The 10,646-nt window shown below is 37.1% G+C and overlaps 1 pseudogene; it reads left to right on the top strand.

Moving 5' to 3' along the window:
• LOC114049725 overlaps positions 1–9,470 on the top strand; it is a 33,785-nt pseudogene extending 24,315 nt beyond the window's left edge.
• Positions 9,471–10,646: the final 1,176 nt, after the last annotated feature.

The following is a 10,646-nucleotide window of genomic DNA, read 5'->3' on the forward strand; positions in this document are numbered from 1 at the left end:
AAAGAGCTTATAAGGAAGTATTTTGTTCTACCAAATTAAATGCATTTTTTTTTCACAATCAACATACAATAAACAAAATGGGATCTCCTCTCTTCGTCTTTCAGTTTATTATGGAATGATAAAGATGTGGCCTATTGCTGAATAGTGCTTGTGAAAACCCTCTAGTTCCATAATGATTACCCTCATTGAGGTTTTACTTAATTTGTGCATTTATGATTCTCATAAAGATTTAGTATAAATGGGAGAAGAGGCAGATAGATGAGTAATTACTGATGGCCTTAATCACCTTTTATTTCAGTATTTAAGGTCTGCTATTTGTTAATGTTCCTTTGGCATCTTCTTCTTCAGATTTCTTGTATATCGGGTCATAAACTCTTTCACAAATGTATCATTTTGAGCACAGATTTCCTTTACATTCGCTTAGTCAAATCTGGCTGCTTTTCCCATCTTTAATTTCTTCAGTGCCATTTCTATCCCTTTTATAGGCACAACTGAGACTGTGTGGTTGTTCCAACATCCTTAAGGGAGAAAAGAGTTTATTGAAATGTTTTGGGGCTTTCTGGTTATTCTGTATATATGGGAAGAGTTTCTACACAAAGGAATTCCTTTGACGTTGCAGGTTGTAATCCTACTTCACAGAGCTTTTGTAAAGATCAAGTGGTATAACATATTCAAAGTTCTATACTCATTTCAGTTATTATCATTTGTGCTAATATATTTATCTGTAACCTGACCCTATTAATGGATTTTTAAAACTTTTATAGGGATTGACAACATTGCTTTATCTTCTGGTGGAAGATGTCTTTCAACTCATTAACTACCACTCATTCAACTATTGGCTATTTGTCGGTCTATCTATTGCAGGATTAATGTATTTGAGATATTTAGAGCCCATTGAGCCAAGGCCAATCAAAGTGAATAAAATGTATCAAACAATTCTTTAGAACCTGGTGTCTGGTACACAAATTGCTCTTTTTAAAACTGTGTGAGTTTGGGAAAGTAGCTCTCACCTATAATCACAGCTACTGACTGGGGTGGGGGGGGCAGTGGAAGAGGGGGAAGTCAGGCTGGTAGATTTCAAACTCAGGAATCCCAAGCTGTAGTGACCCATGATAAGAGGGTGTCTACACTAAGTTCAGCGTGAATATAATGAGTCCTCAGAAGGGGAGCAGGTCAAAGCTTCTGTACCAACCAGAGTAGCCCTTGAACTTCCAGCCTGGATGAGATAAGGAGATACAGTCTTAAAAAATAAAATAAAATAAAACTTTGTGGGCAAATCTGACATTTCTTTTACAATCAGATATTAACAATAATAGCATTTATATAGTGCCTACTACATGCCAGGCACTGTGCTAAGCACTTTACAAGCATTATCTCATTTGATCCTCACAACCATCCTATGAAGTAGGTACTATTATTATCCTCATTGCACATTTAAGGAAAGTCAGGCAAACAGAGGTTAAGTGATTTGCCCAGGGTCATACAGCTAGTATGTATCTGAGGCAGAATTTTAATTCAGGTCTTCCGGTCTAGCAGTCTATCCATTGTGCCAACTAGCTCTAATTGAGCACATGATTCATTTTATTTCTTGTAGTATATTTCATTCTTTGTTCCCCATTGTGGTCCATTTTTCCCCAAAAAAAGGAAAGTTTAATTTTAATTAAAGCATTTATTTGTGGAAATAAAGTACCAGTAGTTTTCTAAAAGGAAATGAACCAATAAGGGGTTCATCATTAGAGATAAGGAAAGAATTAATAAAAGAACATGAAGGAATATGGTAGAATACAAAAGGGGATGGAAGGAAAAATATGGGAAGAAGAATAGAGGAATAAGGTTGTGAAATTGAAGAAGTAAAGAAGCCTATATCTCCTTCAAGATGCCTTAATACCAGATAATATGGGCACAAATACCTACACACCATATACTGTAGTTTCTTCATTTCCTTAAACACTTCTAATTGTTGAATAAGAACTATCAAAATAAAAATAAATTTCTAGGGAGAGATAAATGAATTTGCTTCTGAGATAGGTTGGTTTGCTAGTTTCTTGCTCAGATATTTAGTTCACTCCACTGCTCACATGCATCAGTAATGAGACTGAAAAACGGGCAGTGTTTTGTAATCAAAGCAGTGCTAGATTGAGAGTCAAGAGTCCTGCCTCTGACGCTTACTAGCCATGTGACCACATGCTAGGTCACTTGCCTCAGGCACCCCTCTAACAGCATAGCCTGTAATCTCCCAGTTATTTCTTCATTCTGAGGAATGGATTCATTTGTTTCCTCATTAATGACATCACTTGTGTCGTAAGCTAGGAACACAGAAAGTCACTTTTAGGGTGTCATTTCTAAAGTTTATCAGGAGAAATATACTTTTAAGTCTAAACTTCTTTGAGCATATGGAACCTCTTCAGTAATAACTATGCATATTTGTACCCAGCTTTTGTTAATAGATTTAACAATAACACTAGACAATCCCAGTCTATTTTTTTCTCAGATTTCTGGGCAGGGGGAACATAACAAATGTGGCAATATATCGACAATCAAATGATTTATATTTCTCAATTATAATGCACATATTTTCATTCATATTTTTTCTCATCATCCAGTTATCCCTACATTTAAATGCAGATTAAAAATTAAGTTAGAAATGTCAGTGTTGACAAGGCTAATTCAGGTCTACACATGGCCCTTGACTGATTCACTTTTCAGTCAGTTCTTTCTAAGTTATCTTCAGTGGCACCATTGATTAATTTAACAGTTATAATCTAAAGTGGACATGAGAGCTGCCCCACTTTTAGGTCATAGCATTTATGGATCCATTGGGTTTTTCCCCTCATTTATACAACCAATGTTATAACTTACATATCATTCATTGGGGGATGGGGAGGGACATGAGTGAGAGCCTGTGGGGAGAAGAGAGTTAACTAATAGTTGGTAATCTCCCTATGCCTATAAGCCCTAGTGAGAAAAATAGCAGTTTAAGGTTCCTTTTTCCCCTCTACTTAGTTTCTTTCAATTTTTGTTTCCTTTTAATACCAGCTCAGCCTTTTCTTTCCAGTGGTTTATTGCCTGTGTACTCTCTTCCTAGTGATTATACCTCTCTACAGTGACACTATAAGTTCTTTCATTGGAATTGGAATCAGTCTGTCTGGATTTCCGCATATTTCTTGAGAGTGTATTTATCAGCTGAGAAGCGACCTCCATGTCTCCAAAGGTTCTATGGTAAAAAAACATGAGCTCCAATTCCCTCTCATCCCATGATTTGGTCTTTAAAAATCTCATTCTGAAACAGCTATTGGTAAATGTAAAACTCATGCCTGTATTACTGCAATAGCTTTCTGGTTGGTCTGTTTGCCTCAGCTTTCTCCCAACTCAAGTACATCCTCCAATCATCTGTCAAATTGATCTTTCCAAACTTCAGGCCTGACCATGTCACATTCCCACTCAATAAATTCCAATGGCTCAACTAGATAAAATATTAAATCTTCTGTTTGGAATTCAAAGCCATCCCCGCCTCCTACCTTTCCAGTCTTGTTATACATTACTCATCTCCCTTCCCCTACATACTCTGCAATCCACTGACACTGAGCAGTTCCTTGCACAAGACACAGTATCTCCTGACTCTGGGCTTTTTACTGGTTGTCTGCCATACATAGAATGCTCTCTCTCCTCATCTTTGTCTCTTGGCTTCCCTGGCTTCCTTTGGGTCCCAGCTCAAGTCTCACCTTCTGTAAGAAGTCTTTCCTGGTCCTTCTTAATACTAGTACCTTCCCTCTACTGATTATCTGCAGTCTGTCCTGTATATATCTTATTTGTACAAAGTTGTTTGCATGTTGTCTCTCCTATGCACTTTTTTTTTTGTCTTTCTTTGTAACACGAAAGCTTAGCATGGTACCTAGCACTTAATAAGTATTTGTTTACTGACTGACCACTCACTGCTCTCTCTCATAATTAACTTTGCTGGGTCCTTGTGTATAGTTTCTAAGTCTGTGTGTTAACCAAAAACAGATTCCTGGAATTTACCCTGACAAGAGAGAAAAGGGAATTCAACAATATATATGGAATGGATGGCCAATCATCTGTCTTCTTAAATCACTGTAGAAAAAAGGGGCAGGGGGAGGCTTAGGGAGTAGAAGAATATGGAGGAGTAGTTATATTCATTTAAATAGTATTTGTCTGGGTCCATTACCTAATCACCTTAGAATGAGAAATATAGATAGTAAGGTAGAATATGGAAAGAATCCAGGGATTAATTAAAAATAAGTCCAATCACTCCTAAGAAAGAGCAGAACTAACTCTCTCCTAGGCTTTAAGGGGATAATAACCCATTTTATCTTTGTAAATGTCTATGAATGAACAGTACACTCCCATGAGCATTTTACCACAGAATCAGTTTAGTCACTAGTTTCTCTATTGGGAAATAGGAAATTAGTAACCAAGGCTTTATTATCAAAGGCAGATTACATTATGTTCCATATGGTTTTAATGTTAAGTGTATTATACTATTTTCTTTAAAAACTGTTCATTTGTATACAGGCATATGCAGTCTATCATCTCTAATTGGTTCCAGGAATACATGGGAATATGTATTTTTTCAAAAATGGTATTGGGGCAATTAGTTCCATGGAAATAGAGCAGAGCAAAGCAGAACCAATGAAAGGGTAGGAGGAATGAGAAGCAGGAAAGAATGAATTTAGTCACTAATTTTCCTAATCTTTCAATTTCTTTTCATTTCATTTCTTTTCAAGGAACTCTATGAAAGTCATTCTTTGAAAGGTCAACGATGACCTCCTAATTGCCAAATCCAGTGGCTGTTTCTCAAGCCTTGTCCTCATTGACCCTACAATGACACTTTTAACCAGCAGCACTTTAGTATTGTCTAATGCTTTAGTTTCTATATTATTGTATGCTCCTGATTCTTTGCCTACTTCCTAACTACTTTTCTGATTCCTTCGTTGGCTGCTCCTCCTGTCCTCCAAATTTGGAAGTTCTGCAAGGCTCTAGCTTCAACCCTCTTCTCAATCCATACCCTCTCCTTCGATGATTTTATCTACCAGTATGGCAGCAGCTATTAAAAAAATAATTTTTCAAGTGGCTCAAATTTATATCTCTATCACTGACCTCACTCCCAAGGTTCAGATTCCCATTTCTAATTGCCAGATACCTTCATCTGGATTTCCCATTAGCACCCTAAACTCATAACACAACATATCTAGAAAAAGAATTTATCTTTTCTCTAAAACCACTTTCCTCTTCTGACATGCTTATTCTCCCAGTCATCCAGTCACATGACTTTTTTGTCTCTTCTCTCTTCTACACATCAGTCTTTGAGTTTTTCCAGTTGTATCTCTGCAGTATTTTATATCAATCCCTTTCTTTCCATTTCCACTGCCACCTCTATAATTCAGGTCCTTGTTACCTTTTGCCTAGACTACTGTAATACCCTACCTTTATTCTTCTTCCCCTCCAATCTATCCTACACATTGTTGTTTGAACAATCTTCTCAATTCTTGGGCTTTATCATACCACTCAAAAACCTTTGAACTCAAGTATACTTTTCTCTTATGCTCTTACATTCTAATGTGTATTGTGTCTATGTATATCTTATTCTAGGGTCCAGGTTTTTAATTCTTTGAAGTCAGAGACTTTCTATTATTTATCTTTCATTCACTTCCAACCGCTAGCATGGAGCTTTGCACAAAGTAAACATTTCACAAATACTTGTTTAAGGTGACTAAGGATTATTAGTCAATGACTTAGTTACTAAGGAAAATCAATCAATCAACAATCTGTTGTTAAGTGAGTGACTACTATAGACCAGGCACTCTGCTAGGTACTGGGGCTAATAAATAAATAAACAAACAAATCAATGAATGATAAAGTAAATGAATGAATAAATAAATAAATAAAGCAAACAGTGCCTTCACACAAAAATCTCACATTCTATTGTGGCCAATATGCACCTAAATGAGAATACACAGATGTAGCACCTCCTCTGAGGCTATCCCCCATCTAATACTTGCAGGTTGGGTGCCCAAGAGGGCAACTATGCTCCCACCCCAATTTAGAGTACTCTGAGAATCCATACCCCTGATTATGATTCAAATGGAGCTACTTGACTATGCTTTTAAACCCAAATCACTCTGGCTTTCACTGATGGCCAATAATAGGTCCAAGCCGAAAACTCACTTGCTCAGGTATTGGTTTTTGATGGCTCAGAGTAAGTGTAAATAACAATTATTTCTGTTCTGACCAGAAACTCTGAGGGTCTTCTCCTCCCAGACTGGTTCTTTTGTGAAGGCAAACTAGGCCATCTTTTGCCTCAATTACTACCTAGCCCTTAAGTATTGAACGGGTGTTGACTCAGTCATACTGAGACCTGGGAAAGAACTTAGCTTAAAAAGGTCAACATCTTCCATGCATAGGGGCCAGCACCAGTCACCCTCACCTATGTCTTGCTGACTCTGAAGGAGATAGTGAGGCTGATAACTCCACACAGCTCCGCCTCAGTTAAATCCAAATCACTTGCAAGTCAAGACATTACGCTGTTGATATCATTGGTCCTCTTCTAGAACTAAGGCTAATAACAACAAACAACTCTTAAAACTGTGTTTCACAAATCCCTCCCAGTGCACTTCCTTTTTTAATAGCCAATTAGAATACACCATTAGCACAAAGCAAAGGCATTGCTGAGATGGCAATATTCAGAACAGTAACTATAAAAGATTCTCCCCATTAAAGATGGGGCACACTCTACACAACAGCATTTGGAAGGCTTAGTGTTAGGATTAGAATTAGGGTTAAGATTAGGGTTGCACTGCTAATGAGGTACACATTTAGTCAGGAGTCAATGTCCTTGCCCTAATGTTAGGTCACCATGCTGCTCTATGTGGTGCAGCATCTCCAATGAGACAGTCACTCAACTGGGCTCTTTGGGCATTATCTACTTCACAACTTAATTTACAATTGCCAGTACTAATTCCCTTCATTTTTCATAGCAAGCTCTGTGCTGCCATAGCTCACACTCCTTGCAACTTCCTCACTGACTCCTTAGAGCAGAAGCCTATAAACTTTTTTGCTTTCATATCTCATTAGATTAGAAAAAAGTCACTATGCATCTTTAATATTTGTATATTTACTTATTTATAAATTTGTATTTGTTTCTACATTTATGTACATTCTGAGACTTACATATGATAAATAACATTGTATAGTGTATAGAGAGCTAGCCTTGAAGTCAGCAAGATCTGGGTTCAAATACTGCCTCTGACACTGACTGTGTCACTGAACAAGTCACCTAAATTCTCAGGGCTCTAGGCAACTATCTGAGAAAATAAATTATAGAGAAGTTGCTGACCTACATTGATAGAGTGAGTTTCCTCACCTAGGAGTTTCAAATACCAAAAAAAAAAAAAACCAAAAACCAAAACAAACCCCACACATCTTGTCCATATCCCCACAAAAATTACAAAATAAGAATAGAAATTGAAAAAAAAGGTAAGATGAAACAATAATATTCTAGAAACAATAGGGAGCCACTGGAACTTGTTGAACACAGGAGTGATATGAGACCTTTGTTTTAGCAAAATCACTTTGGCAGCTGTGTGGAGGATGGCTTGGAGATGGAAGAAGTTTAAGACTGGGAGTCCAAATGGGAGGCTACTGTAGTAGTCCAAGTGATAGGTTATGGCAACTAGAGCTAGGATAGCCATGGAACTATAGAGGAATGTATTTAAGAAAGGTTATAGAGGTAAAAAAAAAAAAACAAACAAAACAACAATTTGACCATGAATTGGATATATCAGGTAAGAGAGAAAGAAGAAATTGAAAGGTTTTGAACCTGGGAAACTGAAAGAATGATAGAGCTTTCAATAATAATAGGGAAGCTCAGGAAAGGGGTGGGTTTGGGGAGAAAGTCATGTCATGAGATCTGCTGTCACATCCTATTGATGACTACTCATTGAGTAATACTATCCCACTGAAAATTAAAAGAGGGAGAGGGGCTTACTGCCTAGTCACTTTCTTGGAGCACCGAATTCACCCTCTAAGGGGTGCCTGCCACAGCCACTGAATGATTTCGAATGGGGGAAGGGGGCAGTTCAGCTGATAGTTATGCTCAGGGGAAAGGTATTTCCCAATGACACATGCATAGCTCTGGCTGTAGGTATCCAGGTGATGATTAAATAATTTCCTTGAGGGTCTTGAGACCCAGCAAGGAAGGGTCAAGGAGGTTGGAGCCTAGCACAGGAATAAGAGGAGACAGAGTGGGAGAGTAATGGGGGATAAGGACAAGTGTGGTTATATTGTAGATGAGTCTCATCACAGGAAGTGGAGAGTACAAACCTTTTCCACATACCAGGAATTGAGGCTATGGTGGATCTGTTGGTCCCCACTTTGTAGAACAGTGCCTTTGAAGACTGAGTCATTAGAGAATGTACTTCAGTTTTCCATAGGACTACCAGGGATGTGGTCGTGCTTTTGATGGACAATAGCTAGCTGCCTTCTAATTCCATCAAAAAGAGATCTGTCATATCTCATAAAGAAATAACAGAATGAAAACCTTCTTTGTACTCATTTAAGATCATAATACCTTATTGTCTTATGTTGCCTTTCTGTGATTACTTTCTGTGGACTCAGAGGAAATAACTTGATGAGGGGTGATGAGGGGTTATGAGGGGTATCCTGATCAACTACTCTTTACTATATAGAAACAAAATACATACAAGGTAAATTCTGGAAGGTCCCTAGCAAGAAAGTGGGGGTGGGGAATCATGAAAGGCTTCATGTAGATGAAGATGTAGATGTAGCTGCCTCAGCTGATTCTTTAAGAAAACAAAAGTTTCCAAAATATGGAAGCAAGGAGGAAATGTATTCCAGGAATGGGAGAGAGCCAGTATAAAGGCAAGGAGAGAGGACAATAAATGTCATGTATGAGAATAACAAGACCAGTTTGACTGGAAGGGGAGTAATGTATAATAAGGTTGGAAAGTAGGATGGGGCTGATTGTGAAGGCTAAATAAGAATTTATATCTGATCTTAGAAGCAATAGAAATCACTGCAGCGTATTGCATAGGAAAGTCACATTTTCAGACCTATGCTTTAGGAAAATCGCTTTGTCGGGTATTTAGAAGTTGGTTTCATGAGGTAATAACAATGATGATACTAATAGAATTGATTTTCCATTGAGACACAAGCTTGTCTGAAGGCAAAAGGGCCAATTCGAAAACTTTACACGTTTCCAGTTGGGCAAAATAGTCAGTCTAGTTTCATAATGCAGATGGGTAATATGTTACAAGGTTTAATCTTACCAGTGTGACTTATCACTTTAGTCCATGCATGTTGCAGTTTCAACAACAAAATACGTTCAGATTTTTTGCCACTGTTGTCTGTCAGACTTGGATGTCGAACAGAAGAAAACTGATGAAAAAGCCAAACAGAATTCGCTGAAGGTTTACCAATCTATAACATTTTGACAGGCATGAGATTAAACTACAACCTTGATTCTTTGTATCAATTTCTTTTTTGTATTTTTATATTAACCCTTTCCTTGCTTACATCAGTTACCTGTGCCACTGAGTTTTTAATATTTACATGATTAAACTATTTCAAACCTCAATATTGTTGCATTGGGATCTGTCTGAGTGTAGTTTGGGATTTGGGGGAAAATCAACTAAAGCTAATGTCTGATTACTATTAGGAATTCACCAAGGAAAAACTGATATCAAGGAATATCATCACAATTTACAATATCACTAAGGAGTGTTTATTGTCCTAAGGGATTCAATGGATCCAAAGACACTGTGTTTTGGTCATTATTTTCTGAGCACAAACAGGAGAGAAAGAATTTCCCATTTCAGTGACACATTAGCAGAAACAGGTGACTTCCAGATTTCTCATAAGTTGCTCAACATCCTGTTTGTGTGCATAAAGAGAGGGAAGGAAAGTACATGCATGTAGACAAGTTCAGAGAAAGCTACCAAAAGATGAATTTTAGGAATGTACAAACATATTTCTGTGAAACTCTCATGAATGGCAAATAAATTAGCAACAAAATATTGTAAATAAGCTACAGTAGTCATCTAACTTGTCATTCTATGTAAGATTGACAATTAGAACTAGGCTATCATCATATGATCTAAATTGAACTGAAATGATGACATAGCAGTGGACAGAAGAAAAATTCGAATAAGGTTGTTTAGGGAATGGAAACCATTTTTTATTCCTTAAATATAGAAATTTATAATTCTATTCCCAGAAATTTTTTTAAATCTCAAATAAGAGGCTTTGAGAATAACATAGAAATGCCAAACCTAAAAATTAAAAAGGATCTTGGAGATCATTTAGCCAAAACTCGTTATTTTACAGATGGCAAAACAAAGTCCCAGAGAATTAAAATAACTTGTGCTGCAGGTCTATTTCCTTGCGTGGGTCTTATGTGCTAAACCATGCTTCCAAGCTACTTGATATCTTGGGAACAGAGGATACCTAGAGATTTGACTAGGTTGAAATCTATGTCACAAGATCAGAGAAAGCCACATCTTCAATAGCATTTTTTTTTAAGTTTTAGGGATTTTTAAAAATAATGCTATCACTTTCCAGTTACATCATTCTCATAAAACCTTCCTTTGTAATAACAAATATAATTCAAT

The sequence above is a fragment of the Vombatus ursinus genome, unplaced genomic scaffold, assembly GCF_900497805.2.
Source record: "Vombatus ursinus unplaced genomic scaffold, bare-nosed wombat genome assembly UNPS02000577.1, whole genome shotgun sequence".
In the NCBI taxonomy this organism is placed as follows: Eukaryota; Metazoa; Chordata; class Mammalia; order Diprotodontia; family Vombatidae; genus Vombatus; species Vombatus ursinus.